The following is a 19,783-nucleotide window of genomic DNA, read 5'->3' on the forward strand; positions in this document are numbered from 1 at the left end:
GCCCCTCTGCTTGACCTGTGGAGAAAAAGGAGAACGAGAGTGTACATTAGGAGAACCAGTTGTGGAAAGTTATACCTACCAAGAGCTGCTACCCCATCCATCAAAACTTTGCAGGCTATGCATTGGCTGGCTTAATTTTGGCATTATCTAGTTAAAAGCTAAGGTGCGCAAAATGACACCTCACTTACCCAATGTGCGCTTCCAGGACATTTTAAGTTCTCAAACCTTATCTGACAGGACAAAACAAAAAAGGGTGGTGTCATTTTCTTAGGAAGAATCCAACGGAGCAAAAAGACATGACTTTTCAGTGGTAAGAATCAATTTTTGTTAGAAAATAAACATGATCAATCATACTAACCAGAAGCGCGCATGTAAACAAAGGAGGATCTTGCAGGATTTTTCCCTATTTTAATTAAAATGCAGGATGCATTTTGAAGAGTGGACCCTTAGGTTGCAATGTATGCTGGTGTTTCTTGGATTCGTCCAAAATTATCAGAACCATATGAGATGATATGTAAATAACGTCATTCATTTAAATATGCATTCTGTATGCATTTCATTTAATCCTTTTCACTTCAGTGTACTGATTGCAAAACAAGCTCAGAACATGAATCTTGAGTGTTTTAGCTTTTAAATAATGGAAAGTTTATGATTGTTGATTGAATATTTGATGTAAAACAAACTAAAGAAACCCACAGATACGTCCCTAGGGCCTGCCCAGGGCCCGATGCAGGTTTATATGTGTATAATATTCAATGTTTGCTTACTTTCGTCTTGTTCACATTATAATGATAACTATAACGTTAACTATAACAATAACTATATTAGCGTCCACGGCACCAGACGATAACGTAAATGCTGTAATAATGAGGCCTTAAACCGATTAGAGAATATCAGAATTTATGCCCTTTTTTCTGCTTACACATTCATGGGTCATCCAATCTGTGCCACGTGCAAATCTTCAAACATGTAATGTAAATGCAGCCTAAGAGGCATGTGGGGTTTTTTTTCAGGAAGTTCATGATATTAAACAGACTCCACCTGTTGTAATAATGCTGCGTTCCAGGCAGGTTTTTAAACCCGTGAATTACGACTTCAAAACCACGACTCACGACTCTATGCGTTCCAGGCAGCCTGTAACCCGTGTTTTTACAACCTTCTACCTGTGAAAGTGCACTGGAACGGCAGTCAAATCCGTGACTTCCCACCCGTGAACTCGTACTAGATCGATGTACTCCCAGTTCAGAGTCGTGAGTCGTGGTTTTGAAGTCGTGATTCACGGGTTACAGGTTGCCTGGAACGCAGCATTAGACTGGTGACCTGTCTGATCAGCATCAATAATATGGGGAATCACTGATTTCAGAGGTTTTTTTAGAATCTTATCATATAAGTTCTTTATATCAACATTTAACATGTTTATGATCCTTTGCTCAGGACCCTTAAGCTTTTTATATAAGCATAATTATTACAGACAGTGGTGTTAATAGCATCTAAAACAGAGGATTCCTCAAATTATTTTATTAAGGCCTTTAAAATACATCGATGTACTTTTTCCTCCAATATTTTTTCAAATTCAACTAGGAAATCATAGGCCCTTGGGGATTTCCCTGACTGTAAAGGGAAAAAGCAGACCTAACTTCTAGCAAAGATAAAGGGGCGTCTAATTGATTATGCTGACTAGTAAGTATTTTGGTATTTATAAATTGTCAAGAAATGAATTAACTATATTTGTGTTATTATCAGAAGAGTACGTTATAGCATAGAATTGCCTAAATATATTATTAATTTGGTAGTGTAACATTCCAGCTATTTGCTTATCCCATCTCAACTGAAATTTAGGTGCCATCTATGCAAATTTGCAGTGAAAAGGTAAATAATAAAGAGCAGGAAGATCAGAGGATTGCCACCTTCCAGGTATGGTAGCAGTTTCATTTCTACTTTTAATGATTCAGTTAAGGTTACATGAATTAAGTGGAACTAATCTTACCTATTTTTGCTTAAAATGGTTTGTTTTTAGATTATTTTTAAAGCAAGCTACACTTCCTGTCCTTATCTGAAGTTGATGAAATTAAATAAATCAAGAGGGAGGTAAAAGATGCGTATCCTGTTGCTGGCACTTCTGGGTAAGCTTGTAAACTATATCAGAAGTTTTTAACTTTATTTATAACTCTTAAATATTAAAAAGTTCAACTTTATTTATCACTGATGCTGATTGCAGATTTTTAAATACTACACTCTAAAAACTCCAGAGTTATTTTTAACCCAATATTGGGATGAACCCAACTCACAGGGTTGTAATTTAACCTATGCTGGATTGTTTCAACCCAAAATGCTGGGTTATTTAACCCATTGATGGGTCATATATAAAAATTTTCTGGGTTAATTTAACGCAATGGTTGGGTTTGTCCCTTTTTGACCCAACGCTGAGTTGAAAATAACCCCGCATTTTTAACAACATTTAGAAATTATGTTTTTTCTTAATTGCTAAAACACATTTTTTTCAACCATGTCTTATTTTCTCAAAACCTTAAACACAAATCCAAATTGTCCAAAAAAAAAAAAAAACATCTTCTTACAGAAAAATACATATATTTATTGTATATAACAACACACTGTTAAATATCTTTATTACTTTAATCACAAGTTTAGTTCAGTGAATATAGTGAATACTTTACTGTAAGTACTGCAAGTAATAGCAAGTTTTCCATATTACTGTAAGCAGCACTTTTGTAAAAAGTCAGCAATCCAGCAATTGCATTGTCTTTGCTTCGTCATACTCTTCATTTGCCTCTTAGACTGTTTCCCATCCATACAAATGGTAAAAAATAGCATTAGACAAAAGTGTGTACAATTGTTTGCTTCATGACAACTGTGTTGTAGATGTGTTCAACTTTTGTTTTTGCATTTATAAAATAAGTGCATTGCAGTGTAAAATGTGTGTTTTAGTGAGAAGTTTGTGTTTAGAGTTTTGCAAAAAGAGTGCATGATTTTAAAAATGGGCTTAAGCCACTAAGAATTTGGTTTCAGAAAAACTGTAAGATGTCTTGAAATTGAGTTTTCTAAAAATGAACATTTATTTACTTCATAGTTTACAGTAATTTGTGTAAACACTGTCAGACACACTTAAAAGCATGCTATTTTAATTTGATCTACCAGTATTTTTGTGACCTTGTGGGGACATTTTGAGGTGTGTTTACCCCAAGAGGAAACAAGCTTTTGAATCAAACAGGATGATGTTTCTCAAAAATGTGAAGTAGCAGAAAGTTTTCTGTGATGGTTGGGGTTAGGGTTTGGGTTAGGGGAAGGGAATAGAATATACTATTTGTGCAGTATTAAAACCATTACGTCTATGGAATGTCCTCACAAAACATGGAAACCAGAATGCTTGTCTGTCAGTTTGAGAAGACATCTGTCCGTGGGTGCGTGGGTGCCTACTATATGTAAATCAGACCAGACGTAAATGTAAACAAAATCATCAAAACAACATTCATACACTTCCCTAAATGCACAAAATATTTTATATCACTGTTCTAAAAAGTGAGCACTTGTCGGCTTGATGAAGTTGGCATCTGAAAAAATGACAAACATTCCATTTAAAGTTGTAAAGTGGTTTAATGCTTAATGCCCAGATTTAATTTAGTATCACAAAAGACTGTAGAAAGACTGACAAAATATGCCCATAGTTTAATTTTTTTAAATATTATCTTACAGTGTAAAAAAGCTGTAGTTATGCAACTGGTTGCCAGTGACTTCTGTAGATTTAAATTCATGTTATTTATTGGCAACAGTTTTTTCAAAGTTAAATGAACATTAAACATTAACAAGTCTTTGTCTTTACAGAATTAAACTATAAACAGCCTCATTCAAAGCAAACTAGAATTTCTTTTTCCTTTTTTACTTTGCATGAGGCTGTTATTTTACAATTTTCTTCTGTAAAGATAAAGACTTTGTTAATGTTTAATTAATCAACTCCATAAAATTGTAATGTAACCAATCACATAAACACAGTTGAACGCGTAATGACAGCCATCTTGGGTCCAGAGACAGGCATAGTGGCGGTGACCATCTTGGAAACAAAGACAGGCATAGTGGTGGCGGCCATCTTGGGAAAAGAGACAGACTTGGCGACACCCATCTTGGAAACAGAGGCTGTTTCTCAATTCCTAGAACGCAAAGAATGGACTTGCGTTCTCGTGAAGACTGGTCTTGCCTGGCAACCTTGGAAGAACAAACTCGGAAGGTTGCGAGAACACAGAACGCACTTGTGAGAATTGAGAGGCGTGCGCTTCCTGTTGGTCACCGGACTTCCCCAGATTTCAGCGTGCAAGTCTGCACTCGATGCATCTTCTATATCAAGAACACATCTGGGTATTTTCATGCGTCCTCTGTACTTGTATTCTTGAAAATTGGAATTGAACTTCGACAGTTAATGATGATGTAGACCAAGAACACAAGGACGCAAGAAATCTGAAGAATGCATATTGAGAAACAGCAAGAGACAGGCATAGTGGTGGCGGCCATCTTGGGAACAGAGACAGACTTGGTGGTAGCCATCTTGGAAACAAAGACAGGCATAGTGGTGGCAGCCATCTTGGGAAAAGAGACAGACTTGGCGACAGCCATCTTGGAAACAGAGGCTGTTTCTCAATTCCTAGAACGCAAAGAATGGACTTGCGTTCTCGTGAAGATAGGTCTTGCCTGGCAACCTTGGAAGAACAAACTCGGAAGGTTACGAGAACACAGAACGCACTTGTGAGAATTGAGAGGCGTGCGCTTCCTGTTGGTCACCGGACTTCCCCAGATTTCAGCGTGCAAGTCTGCACTCGATGCATCTTCGATATCAAGAACACATCTGGGTATTTTCATGCGTCCTCTGTACTTGTATTCTTGAAAATTGGAATTGAACTTCGACAGTTAATGATGATGTAGACCAAGAACACAAGGACGCAAGAAATCTGAAGAATGCATATTGAGAAACAGCAAGAGACAGGCATAGTGGTGGCGGCCATCTTGGGAACAGAGACAGACTTGGTGGTAGCCATCTTGGAAACAAAGACAGGCATAGTGGTGGCAGCCATCTTGGGAAAAGAGACAGACTTGGCGACAGCCATCTTGGAAACAGAGGCTGTTTCTCAATTCCTAGAACGCAAAGAATGGACTTGCGTTCTCGTGAAGATAGGTCTTGCCTGGCAACCTTGGAAGAACAAACTCGGAAGGTTACGAGAACACAGAACGCACTTGTGAGAATTGAGAGGCGTGCGCTTCCTGTTGGTCACCTGACTTCCCCAGATTTCAGCGTGCAAGTCTGCACTCGATGCATCCTCAATATCAAGAACACATCTGGGTATTTTCATGCGTCCTCTGTACTTGTATTCTTGAGAATTGGAATTGAACTTCGACAGTTAATGATGATGTAGAGCAAGAACACAAGGACGCAAGAAATCTGAAGATATTGAGAAACAGCAAGAGACAGGCATAGTGGTGGCGGCCATCTTGGGAACAGAGACAGACTTGGTGGTAGCCATCTTGGAAACAAAGACAGGCATAGTGGTGGCAGCCATCTTGGGAAAAGAGACAGACTTGGCGACAGCCATCTTGGAAACAGAGGCTGTTTCTCAATTCCTAGAACGCAAAGAATGGACTTGCGTTCTCGTGAAGATAGGTCTTGCCTGGCAACCTTGGAAGAACAAACTCGGAAGGTTACGAGAACACAGAACGCACTTGTGAGAATTGAGAGGCGTGCGCTTCCTGTTGGTCACCTGACTTCCCCAGATTTCAGCGTGCAAGTCTGCACTCGATGCATCCTCAATATCAAGAACACATCTGGGTATTTTCATGCGTCCTCTGTACTTGTATTCTTGAGAATTGGAATTGAACTTCGACAGTTAATGATGATGTAGAGCAAGAACACAAGGACGCAAGAAATCTGAAGATATTGAGAAACAGCAAGAGACAGGCATAGTGGTGGCGGCCATCTTGGGAACAGAGACAGACTTGGTGGTAGCCATCTTGGAAACAAAGACAGGCATAGTGGTGGCAGCCATCTTGGGAAAAGAGACAGACTTGGCGACAGCCATCTTGGAAACAGAGGCTGTTTCTCAATTCCTAGAACGCAAAGAATGGACTTGCGTTCTCGTGAAGATAGGTCTTGCCTGGCAACCTTGGAAGAACAAACTCGGAAGGTTACGAGAACACAGAACGCACTTGTGAGAATTGAGAGGCGTGCGCTTCCTGTTGGTCACCTGACTTCCCCAGATTTCAGCGTGCAAGTCTGCACTCGATGCATCCTCAATATCAAGAACACATCTGGGTATTTTCATGCGTCCTCTGTACTTGTATTCTTGAGAATTGGAATTGAACTTCGACAGTTAATGATGATGTAGAGCAAGAACACAAGGACACAAGAAATCTGAAGAATGCATATTGAGAAACAGCAAGAGACAGGCATAGTGGTGGTGGCCATCTTGGGAACAGAGACAGACTTGGTGGTAGCCATCTTGGAAACAGAGATAGGCATGGCAGCAGCCATCTTAGATACAGGGACAGACATGGGCATGGCTTTAACTAGCTTTGGCCAAACTAGGCATATTGGTAAAGGTCTTAGTTTCGGCAGACTTGGCACAAACTGTCTCTGATTGGGTACGTTTAGCCTCAAGTGGTATAGCAGCTTTCAACACTGCACCCATGAAATATAGGGTGTGGCGTGTGAACTGGCTGAAATCCGTGTGTCTCACGCTGAATCCGTGAGACTTGAGAGCCCTGTTTCCATCTAATGTTCTAGAGAGGTTAAATGAGTTCACAATATGCTCATAATGTTTTCACAATGTGTAAGCCCTGCTGAAATAAACAGCATCAAACCAGCATGAACCAGCATGGGAATTATGCTGGTCTATGCTGGTTTAGCTGGTGGTCACAGCATACTAGCACCAAAACACAACATATGCTGGTATGACCAGCATGGGATGCTGGTGCTAATGCTGGTTTAGCTGGTGCTAATGCTGGTTTGTTGCTGGTTTAGCTGGTGCTAATGCTGGTGCTGATGCTGGTTTGATTCTGGTGTTCACTAGCAAACCAGCACCAAAACACAACATATGCTGGTCTTGCTGGTATGCTGGTTTTTTCAGCAGGGAGTCACAGTGATCTAAAAATGTTACCACACTTCACACTCACTGTGTGTTTATATCCTGGTCATAATGTAAGGTCACGGTACACTCAAAGTGATCTCATACTTTGGTCACTATGGGGCTGTTTACACCTGGTATTAAGATGTATTTTCGTCGATCAGATCACAACTGGACGACGCTAAAGACCGGTGTAAATGGTGTTCAAAACGTTTTGAGCTCATCCACTTTCGACCACATACAGAGGTATTCGAAAACACTTGATTGGATTGCTTTTGTGTGTAAACACACATGTGGTCAAATGTGTTTGAACAGCCCCACGAGACCGTCCTTCTCTCTGCCTATTTGTCTAATCTGAGGTACTGAGCACAATGTTTTACATATTTTCTGACTTCTAGCGCGAACACACGGTGTACAGTGCTCTCTTTAGGCTTTCATTGATATAACTAAAGTTGCTGACCTCAGCGTCTTTCATTAGTTTCATTTTGCGAGCGATCTTACCAAAAATTGAAGGGAAAAACAGAAAAAGGTTTCTGAACGCTTTGCATGAGGATGTTATTTTATAGTTTAATTCTGTAAAGACAAAGATTTTTTATGTTTAATATTTATTTAACTTTGAACAAACTGTTGCCATTAAATAACATACATTTTAATCAACAGTAAGTTACTAGTACAGCTGCCAGTAATACTGTCATTTTTAGAGAATCTTATATCTGTATCTGCATTTTTTTGCCATATGAAAATTACTCATCAGAATACTCCCTGATTATAACACACAAGTTCTTAATCTGTTACATTGGTATTTAGAAAACAAGGTCTACTGCCAAATATATTATTTAACCTGTTAGCCAGCACTTCTATTTTTGAGCATTTTCTGAAAAACGACAACTCCAAACTAAAACGTCTGCAGCTCTTAAACCCTATGGTCTATATTCATAATTCTGGTCTTGTTTGAAACTAGACACTTGACATATTGTTGCCCAATAGTCATAACAACTCAGATTAGTAAAGAAACAGAGTAAAACAAGGTAAAATGTACAGTAAATGACTTCCTTTTTTCTTTAAATAACATTCACTTAGCAAAAAAGGTATGAAATGGTCCTCTGAGACACCTGGGGACACCATATAGGTAAACTGAATGTCTGACCATGCTGTGATTCAAATTTGAGAATGATACTCCAAAAAATGTTGTTTCTGTGAGCTTTTATTTCAAAAAAGTCCAGGCGTCCTTTCAGAAAAAGTGCACTTGGAAACTCCAAATAGACACATGATAACAAAATGACATGATTATTAAAAGAGAATGAGTCAGGACTACATATTACATGATGTATATCAATTCAGAACTTCTCTGCCCACCAAAGCACATAGAAAAAACTATTTCAGTAAAAAACATTTGCACATTATAACAAAATACTTGTTATTTTGAATGTGGTCGCTCATGAATGCACTCCAGATTCCAGTCCTCCTGTGTCAGCTGAAGACCTGTTACATCACATCACAACACAACACAACACAACACACACACAAACCAAGAGAGGATTTAAGTTTGAGTCAAAAGTTAGAGACATACAACTATTTGTATGAGAAACTATGATGTAATATACATGAACATAATACATATACACACACACACACACACACACACACACACACACACATTACATGAATATATTTATAATTACAAATGTCTTATGTTTGCCAAATAACCTATATTTCTCAGCTGGATATACTCATATTTTCCACCACATATATTATTTACTTGTGTTCAGTCTGCATATTGTGTGCATTGGATTCATATAGCTATAAATATGATGCATTTATATAACATGTCATAGAAAAATGAACCCATGCAAAACTCGTATCTTAGTCATCTCCAATGTTACTTTTATAATCAAAACAGCTAACAAGAAACAAGAAATGTAACGTAAAATAATAATGAACAGAACAATCCAAACTTACTTTATCTAAGCGAGCGCAGCTGAGCTCATAGTCCGGTCCATCTCTCGTCGACTACGCGGTTTCGTTTATATCCAGTCTGGTAGTTTTGCTCCGCGATCATGCTCTTTATCAACTTCTTCAAAACACTCTCAACACAAAAAAGTCATCTGCAGTTGACAATCCACAATGGAGATGTTATATCTAATCTTTGAGAGGTTTCTCAGCGGCTCCGGAGAGGCTAGCCGGCTGCTATGCTACCCAAACAAACAAACGCGCACGGAGGGGGCGTGGGCATTTCTCTCCGTGGCTTCTGTAGATTTGCGCAGAAGTACACTTTACTGACGTAAGTTGAATCCTTGTAATCGTTTCATGATTGGTTACTACCCCTGCCCATCAAAACTTTGCTGGCTAAGCATTGGCTGGCTTTGTTTTGGCGTAATCCAGTCAAAAGCCTATGGTGAGCTGAAGGACATCTGTCTGGGCAAATCGGTGTTCCCGAGACATTTTGAGTTGTCAAACGTTATCTGATTGAACAAAACAGAAAAATAGGGCGGGATATTTATCGGAACAGTATAACGAAGCAGGAAGAGATGGATTTTCACTGATAAAACTCGATATTTGATAGAAAATAAACATGATCGATCATACTTAGCGGACGCGCGGATGTAAACAAAGGAGGATATTGCTGGATTTTTCACTATTTTTCGTTGTTTTGGATTAAAACGTGGGATGCTTTTTGAAGAGTGGACCCTTACGTTGCAATGTACGTTGAAGTTTTTGGGAATTGTCAGAAATTATCAGAACCATATGGCAAGATATGTGAGTACCCACAACCATTTTTATATGCGTTCCGTCTGCATTTCATTTAACCCTTTCCACACCAGTGTATTGATTGCAAAAATAAGCTCAGAACATGAATTTTGAGTGTTTAAACTTTCAAATAATGCAAAGTTTATGATTGTTGATTGAATATTTGATGTTAAACAAAGTACAAAAACACGTAAAAACGCCCCCTAGGGACCGCCGCCGGGCCGGTGCGTGTTAAGAATTAAGAACATCAAGGAAACAAATAGAAAAAATAGCTGTCAGCAATACAAAAAACTCAAAAGATTTTTTTTCAATTTGCTAAAAAACTAAGGCATGATCAATATAGTTTACTTAATTGGTAACCTACCAAAATAAATCAATAATTCTCTAAAAACATGCTAACTGTAGACATAATGTGCATTGTTTAAAAATTCTGACAGGAGTCACACAACAGCCTGCATGACATGTTTATTTTTTTAAAACACTTATACAAAACATTTTGATTATTGATGTATAGCCTACTGTATTTATAACAAAACACACTGGACTAATACTGAATCTGGAGATTTGGACTGGGGTTTAAATCCATTGCATGGTTAGTCAAAATTAAACAGGAATTTTAAACATATATGTTCTTAATTGTTTTACTTCACCTTGATGGCACTTTCTGCTCTTGACGGCTTCCATATATCAAGATGCAGGTCAAAAGTCATGTCAACTGCATTAGGAGCTGCACCGACCGAATGACAAATGGAATTAAAGTATTCTGAGATCAGACTGCTTGTTATGCCTTTTAAATGGCTCTCGCAGCACAGTGATGTCACTCGCCAATCGGTCTGTGCAGGTACCACATGAAGTTGAATGCAAGGGGGCCCCCTAGTGGCTTGAATGGAATGGTGTTTAAACAATATATTCCCAAAATTCTTACAAGCACACATGTCAGGCGCAATTTTTCCTTGCTCACGGCCAAGGAATCACATGTGTGCGCATGACAAAGTGGGGTGCAAAAAAAATTACATTTCTCCACTAATATATATGGGCAATAAACCATTAACAGTTTTAAGGCTTAAGACTTAAACGTGCCCTATGGTAAAGTTCCACAAAAAATCCACAGAATACAGTGACACATGGTTCATTAAATGCATTCAAAATGATGATTACTCTCTTATAAATTGATCACATTAGGATCGGTAATACTGGCAGAGGAGCAGTTTTTCCCACAGTCCAGTGCCAAAACATGGGATGAAGCAAGGGACCACTGTCAGACCTGTTTCAAAGATCTGGCGACCATCACTTGTAAGAACATCGACCACATTTTGCCGAACCTCAATTCAGAATACTGGATTGGACTTCGCAGGAGATTCAATGACTCCAAAGCATGGTCTAGATGGTCCAACGGAGACCATGTTACATATCAAAACTGGTATCCTGGCCATCCTATACCAAAGAAAGGAACATGTTCTTCAACTCCAACCAGTACCACCCCAATGACTGATTCAACCAGTACCACCCCAGTGACTGATTCAACCAGTACCACCCCAGTGATTGATTCAACCAGTACCATCCCAGTGACTGATTCAACCAGTACCACCCCAGTGACTGATTCAACCAGTACCACCCCAGTGACTGATTCAACCAGTACCATCCCAGTGACTGATTCAACCAGTACCACCCCAGTGACTGATTCAACCAGTATCACCCCAGTGACTGATTTAACCAGTATCACCCCAGTGACTGATTCAACCAGTACCATCCCAGTGACTGATTCAACCAGTACAATCCCAGTGATTGATTCAACCAGTGCCACCCCAGTGACTGATTCAACCAGTCCCCCAGTGACTACTCCAACCAGTACCACCCCAGTGACTGATTCAACCAGTACCATCCCAGTGACTGATTCAACCAATACCATCCCAGTGATTGATTCAACCAGTGCCACCCCAGTGACTGATTCAACCAGTCCCCCAGCGACTACTCCAACCAGTACCACCCCAGTAACTGATTCAACCAGTACCACTTTAGTGACTGATTCAACCAGTACCACCTTAGTGACTGATTCAACCAGTACCACCTTGGTGACTGAGTCAACCAGTACCACCCCTGTGACGAATTCAACCAGTCCCCCAGTGACTACTCCAACCAGTACCATCCCAATGAGCTCAACCACATCACAAATCAGCACCACAGAAGATCAGTGCTCCCTACTGACACAAATGCTTGATTGCCTAAATATGACATACTTTATAAATGCAATTTTGACAATGGTCAGTTCAACTCCTCATCCTTTATACCACACACTACTGCCTGTTAGCATGCCCAGTAGCACACAAAGAATATGTGATGATGATGATACTAAAGAGTATATTGAGGATGCTTGTGTGGCCTTGCTCAGCAATGGCATGTGGGAAGAAAGACTTTGCAATCTAAATCTTTCCTACATCTGTTATGAAGGTAAGATATTGCATTGTTATTGTAAATGCATGTAAAATTATGATTTAAAGGGGACAGAGAATGAAAAACCATTTTTACCTTGTCTTTGTTGAATAATGGTAGTCTACCCACATTCACAAACATACAAAAAGTGCTAAACATGCTAAACATCTCAGTCTCATAGAAATTCCTCTTTTAGAAATGTCAGCCAGAAAACGGCCCAATCTGAAGAACTGATGCTTATGACATCACAGGCATCTAACTGCCCCTCTACTTTAAAATAATTGGCTTCATTTTTTGAGTGGCAGCAAAGTCAGCCAATCAGTAATGAGATTGCAAGTTAAGCCAGTAGGGGGAGCCAAATAGGTGCAAAACCACTTGTTTAAAATCCCCCACCCTAATAGAGCTATCTGAGAGAGGGTTTTAGGAAGCTTCTAAGGCATTACAGACCCAAACAAAGAAAGTTTTGTATACATTTCACATCACAGAACAAGGATAAATACTCCTTTCAATCATTCTATGTCACCTTTAAGTATATATTTATTTATGTGTCATTGAGAAATAAGGTTGTCTGGGATAACAGAAAGTATTTTTTATTCAATCATACTCCTGTAGTTGTGGTCAACTTATTGCACCTATCTTACATCTGTCCGTAGAGCGTTTTATGGGGGAAATACACATTTCCAATCCGACCGAAACTGGGGCTAATCTATCCTGGAGTCCAGCACCAGGAAACATTACCCACTACAGAGTGGAAGTTACAGCGAAACAGACTTTTAAAATGATTTTAAAAGAGACAGGCCTGTCTGCACAATTATTGGACCTCAAAACAGGAACCCTTTATGATGTCCAAGTGATCCCAGTGAAATGTGGCAGGGATCTCAACCCTCAGAATATTTCTTTCTATACCAGTAAGTACACCAGGGGCATGTTCAATCTCACACCGGTGCGCAACGTTTTGCTACGGTTTCCGGGTTGAACGACATGTTTCCTGGAAACGGTGTGCAACGGAATGCAACAGGTTTTAGAAGCGTTTTCTCTTGTTTGGTGGGTGTGTCAGAAATGTCAGCCCAATCAGCGGCAAGATGTATAAAACCACGCGATAGTAAAGAGACAGCTCTCTCAATGGGTTCAAGTTGGAATGTTGTCTTTCATTTTGGACAGCAAGGTCAGTGATTGTAACATCGAGGGTATTTTACAGTATTAAACACACATTTATAACGATTTCATCAGGCTTAAGAAACATTTAAAAAAGAACACAAAGAATGGCCTCTCAGCTACCGTAGTTGCAACTCTTGCGTCATCACAACAGGGTGTTCAATGCATCACCGTTTCAGTTTAATAAACGTTGTGCAACGTTTTGTCGGGGCTGAACGCAGCCCTGTACTTGGTGTTTAGTGCTTTATATTATAGTGTTACGCCCCCTGGTGGTTAGGAGGTATGAAACGGGCATACATAGTAATTTTAAACACAACTTAAGTTAGGCCTCTGGGAAATAATGTGGTGAATAAGACAAGGACATCAAAATACTCATAAAGTGGTTCGTTTATTTACAGTGGTGCATACATGAGAAAATAGTAGAAACTGTAAGAGCCACAGAGTCAAAGAAATGAGCGGTGCCAAAAGAATGAAAGTAACAAAACAAAACAAGTACTTACCTAAACCCCCCCCCCCAGCTAAACTCACTAAAAAAAAAAAAAAAAAAACACAACATCTTCAGCGTTCACACGCCATAACTAAATCTACACTAACTGAAAAACAAAAAAATACAAAGGGGCACTCGCTCCTTCCCTACTGGGTTAGACAACACTCAAGACTGCGTGTTTGCAAGATGTAAATCACGTGATATACTTCCTTTCTTTTAACTCCGGGCTGGTAACATTCACTCCATGTTACATGGACTAAAGCATCAAAACTAACCACCACTAAACAGCAGCCGAAACAGTAGCAGAGCACACACACACAATCAACCAAACTGGCCAAGCCAGCAGCTACACTGTCAGAAATAGGGGTACAGTAGGGGTCCATTTCTGTCCCCCAAGGTACAATCAACACAAAAGTACCCCATAGGGCTCATTATTGGACCTCAAGGTACACATATGCACCTTTTTGAGGGTCAAAAAGGTACATATTTGTTCCCAAGCATTAAAAGGTACATATTTGTACCATTTTTTTTTAAAGGATAAGGTACAATGTTAAGAGACAGCCTCTTGCCATTTTTTTTAATTTGTTGTTCTAGACAACTGCTGTAAATCTGGTGAGTAACGTAAATAACTATTGTGTCAATTTTTGTTTCCTTTAGTTGGACACATGGGTATTGAAGTAGTATTAGTTTTCTTCAGTTCATTTGACAGTGTGTTTAATTTTAAATTTAAATTTTAAATTTTAATGGAAAAAAAAAAGTTAATTTCACTTAATAAAAACTGTGATATGAACTCAAAAACTGCAATTGATTAACCATTATTTAAACTGAATAAATACTGAATAACTGAATCCCTCACACACACCGAAAAAAACCCGCGCTTTTATTTTGACACACGCCCATCCCCCCACATCTCACGGTCGGAGTCAGTTTCACAGAGCAGCGCAGGAGGACGACAGACACTTAAAGAACATTAACAGGTAAGCACTGGAAACTCATTCATCATCTTTAAAACATTTTTAAACTTTAAAAATGTGTTGTTTGTCGTGGCTCTTCATTTTAATACTGATTCGGTTACGGTTATTTGTGTAAAGTTGTATAAGACGAGTCAACGCGATATTGACACAGCACTATTGCCTCATACTCCTCAGACTCATTTTTATGAGCTGGTTAATGTTCATTAAGTACACCACAGTTATGTAAGTGGAGAAATAATTCATATTTATGTGTGTTTTCTCACAGTTTAGTTTGAATCTCTCTCAGTCAGTCAGGGGGAGATTAACTGACAGACTATATAACGCTACACGTCTTACCAAGAAACCTTTTAAAGGTAAGTTAACGTTACCACATTTATTAATTTATTTATTATGTTTTTGAGTACACCACAGTTCTGTAAGTGGAAAATTAATTTATATTTATGTGTGTTTACTCACAGTTTAGCACAAATGTGTCTCGTGGAAGTTTGAATCTCTCTCAGTCAGGGGGGAGATTGACTGACAGACTGTCTACTTGCCACCACACAGTAATTTACCCTGAAACCTTTTTAAGGTAACGTTTTTTCCACATTTATTAATTTATTTATTATGTTGTTTGAGTACACCACAGTTCTGTAACGTTAAGTGGAAAATTAATAATATATTATGTGTTTTCTCTCTCAGTAAGGACTAACGTAAACTGACTCTCTGTCTGCTCTCAACCAAACAGTCATTTAAGACCTTCTAAAGGTAACATTACCACATTTATTAATGTATTTATTATGTTAAGTGAGTACACAACAGTTCTGTAAGTGGAAAATTAATTTATATTTATGTGTGTTTTCTCACAGCTTAGCGCAAACGTTTCCTGCGCAAGTTTGAATCTCTCAGTCAGGGGGGAGATTGACTGACTGACTGACTGTCTACTCGCCACCAAACGTCAAAAGTCAGTTACACAGAATCCTTTTAAAGGTAACGTTACCACATTTATTTATTTATTATGTTGCGTGAGTACACCACAGTTATGTAAGTGAAAAATAATTCATATTTAAGTTTTTCTCTCTCAGTAAGGACTAACGTTAACTGACTGTCTGTCTGTCTGTCTGTCTGCTCAACCAAACAGTGGAAAATTAATTCATATTTATGTGTGTTTTCTCACAGTTTAGCACAAACGTTTCCCGCGCAAGTTTGGATCTTTACCATTGAGGGTGGCTGACTGTTCTCGACCAACCATCATTCACACGCAAAAACTTTAAAGGTACCACATTTATTTATGTTGTGAGTATACCACAGTTCTGTCAGTGGAAAATGTATTCATATTTTTGTGTTTTCTCACAGATAAGTATGAACGTGCCCAGAGCAGTTTTCGATCTTTACCATTAAGGAGGCTGACTGACTATCGTCTACCACCCGTCATTAACACAACAAAAACTAAAGAAATGTTACTCCATATGGACCTATTCATTTACTCATTATGATGTGAGTACACCACAGTTTTATCAGGGAAAAAATTTATATTTGTGTGTTTCTCACTGCTTGGCAAGGACAGATGTGGCCCTGTTAAAAATGTTTAAATGTCGTTTGGTTTAAGGAACAGCACACTGATTTTGTTTTAAAATATTCCTGTTTGGACAGTCTGTTAAAGCCATAAAGGAATACTTGATATATTTCATAAGTAAGGTGTAAATGTAATATTAGTTTTTAATGTTGTGAATTTGGACTGAACAGCACACTTCTGTTTTATATCTAAACCTTTTTTTTAAATAAATGATTGTTCAATAAACTGTGTATTTTATCTTTTCTGTTATCATTTTTTATACTAATGTTTAAAATGTACCTTTACGCTGAACGATTGGCTAAACCAACACAAATATATTGAGTCATATGCACTTATAATTTAAAGTTTACAGTACTTAGATTGAGATATATGTATAAGTTTTAAAACCATAATCAATGAGTGTACCCTGTCAAAGCCAATTTTGTACCCTTTTTGAAGGGTCCATATTTGTACTGTTAAATAAAGGTACAAAATTGTCACCAGAGGTACAAAACTGGTCTCTTAAGGTACAAATCACAAGGGTACAAATTTGTACCCTCTGCCAAGGGTACAAAAACTGTACCCTTGAGGGTACAGCCCCAGTGACAAGCCATTGTACCCCTAAAGGTACAATTATGTCCTTTCTTTTCTGAGAGTGTAGCTAAGCTCCTCCCCCTGATGTATCCCTTCTCCACGACCTCTTTTATTAGCAACTGCTAATAACTGGGAGTGTCCAATTATTGGGCACACGATGTTACCAATCACGGTACCTAGAAACAGAGACAGCGGAGACAGAAACAATAGAAAACAAAAAACAGAAAACCTCACAGCAAACAATAACATAAGAAAAAACATTACGAACACGTAACATATAGGCACAAAATAATAAAAGCTGCAATCCATAACCTTTTTTCATTTAAAAATCACCAAAAATCAGTTATTAAGTAAGTAGAAAAATGTCAGTATTCAAAACTATCTCCTGACCTTACCCTGATTTACATATGGTAGGCTTATATTAATGATTTATAATTTTATCCAAGCGACTTATAAAATAGGTAAACAATGAAAGAAATAACACCAATAAAAGGGCAGCAGTGCACAACTGATCTGAATCCAGTCCCAGTTAAGCTAATGTAGTCCCCAAAGCCAAGGTTTTTTTTGAAGACAGAAAAGAAAAAAGAAAAAGAGTTTAAAATAACAGAATAGGAATAACATTAAGTGCTAGTAGGGCAGGGTCAGGTGTAGACGAAGGAGATGTGAATTCTCAACTCTGGTGATCTTGTGGCGATAGGCAGATCATTCCACCAGAGGGGAACAGTCCAGAAGAACTAACGAATTGGAGCTTTAAATCATGGGTTTAATATCATTTTTGACGGAACTATCCCTTTAATACTGGACTTTGTTCCTGTCAGTACTACATAAAACAGTTCTTTATAAGTGTCAGAGAGATTTTTTTTGCATGCTGCTTATAAATATATTAGTGGCGATATCTCACAACATGTTTTAATAGTCATGTCAACGTGAAAATAAATTATCAAGTATCCAAATGTAAAAGCTGCAGTGTTTACCTGCAGTTCCACGGTGGTTTTGCGTACTATTAATGGGAGGAGAGAGATCGCTCCATTTTCATAGCTTTATTCCAAGTGTATGTTACTCATCCACACGATGTGACATCATGATCTTCGAAGGGATAATCACTTTCAATTGCGATTCACAGACTGATTCACGATCTAGAGAACTTATTGAGACACACGGAGAGTGTTTAAAAACAGCGCGTCTGTGTGTGCGTGCAGCTTTTCCAGTTAGAGATGGGTGAATGACTCACGTGTTGAAAGAAGCCTCCCTCACTAATACTAAAATGACCAGTAGGTGGCGGAATGATACAAACGGTGAAGCGGTTACTGTTATGTCATCAGTACAATATTGTATGCCTGGGAAGAGCTCTTAGCCAATCAGATTCGAGAACCAGGAAGAGATGTTGTGTATATATATATAAATTAAATATTTGGTTTATTGTTTTTGGATGCTATCTATCATTTTTGTTTATCTACATTCATTTATATTTGACATTTCCAAATGTAATGATCACTAATGAGCATAATGATGCACAATCTCTTTCTTTTAGCCCCATCTGGTGTTTATAATCTGAGTGTAATGAAGGTGACAAATGAAAGCGTCGAACTGAAGTGGAATCACTCAGAAGGATATGATTTCTATTCAGTAAACGTGTCAGAAGTTGATTTAGCCAGTACATTAGCGACTGATTTAACCAGTACCACACCACTGACTGGTTTAACCAGTACAACCCAAGTGACTGATTCAACTAGTACCCCCCTCTCACTGACTGATTCAACCAGTATAACCCCAGTGACTAATTCAATCAGTATAACCCCAGTGACTAATTCAACAAGTATAACCCCTGTAACTGTTCCAAACAGAACAACCCCAGTGACTGTATTAGAAACACATACTGCAAAAGAAAAGACAATTGTGATATCGGGTCTCACACCAGCGAAAATTTATAATTTCACAGTTACTGCTATAGTTAATGGTACTATTGAAAGTGTGCCAGAGAGCGTTTCTACCTACACCAGTAAGTACAGACCATCAACACTACATCATAAAACATATTTTACATTTGTTTAAAAAAAAACATCTGTGTGTAAAGCTTTTAATAGGCTCAAAACTCATTTTAGTATTTGTATTTCAGAGCCTTCACCTGTCCTGAATCTAACATCAGCAGATGATTATGATACAATCATAAATGCTTCCTGGACAAAACCTAATGAAACCCTTTCGGGTTACCGTGTTTGTCTTAATGAAAACAATATATTTTGCAATAATTGCAGTGATTGCAATGAGTGCAGTGAGTGTGTTAACTGTTTAATCACAAAAGCTGAGTGGATAAACTTTACAGATAAAACACCTGACACAAAATATATTCTGTGTGTGGCTGCACTAACAAAAAACAACAAAGTACAAGGAGAAATGGTTCAAATTGATGCATACACACGTGAGTATGGTGTCTTTAAAATGATCCTTTACTACCTTAGTTTAAGTATACTGAATATCTTCATTGTTTACATTTTGTTGATTTAAATTCACAAATTGCTTGCTCTCTTTGAATTCTTTGCACATAGGTCCAAGCAAAGTGGCAAATCTTTCTTTATCTTCAACTAATCAATCCATTACTGCCAACTGGAATTTAACTGAAGGATATAAAAGATTCAATGTGAGCATTAAAGCAGATGGGAGGAATAGCACGTCTATTGTCACTGATCAATCGAGTTATACTTTCAATGAGCTGCAGGCAGCAGTAAAATACACCATTACT

At 38.3% G+C, this 19,783-nt stretch overlaps 1 protein-coding gene and 1 long non-coding RNA gene across 2 annotated transcripts in view; both read left to right on the plus strand.

Annotated features, from left to right (window-relative positions):
• LOC135748349 (lysozyme g-like) overlaps positions 1-19,783 on the plus strand; it is a 133,418-nt gene that overhangs the window by 110,586 nt on the left and 3,049 nt on the right. The gene's annotated exons all lie outside the window — the stretch shown is intronic.
• LOC135748380 (uncharacterized) lies at positions 14,861-16,611 on the plus strand. Its single transcript, XR_012335240.1, has 6 exons — positions 14,861-15,268; positions 15,374-15,486; positions 15,597-15,662; positions 15,764-15,884; positions 16,074-16,170; positions 16,251-16,611. It is a non-coding gene; the product is annotated as an uncharacterized lncRNA (long non-coding RNA).

Source organism: Paramisgurnus dabryanus, chromosome 16 (assembly GCF_030506205.2).
Source record: "Paramisgurnus dabryanus chromosome 16, PD_genome_1.1, whole genome shotgun sequence".
NCBI classification, from domain to species: domain Eukaryota; kingdom Metazoa; phylum Chordata; class Actinopteri; order Cypriniformes; family Cobitidae; genus Paramisgurnus; species Paramisgurnus dabryanus.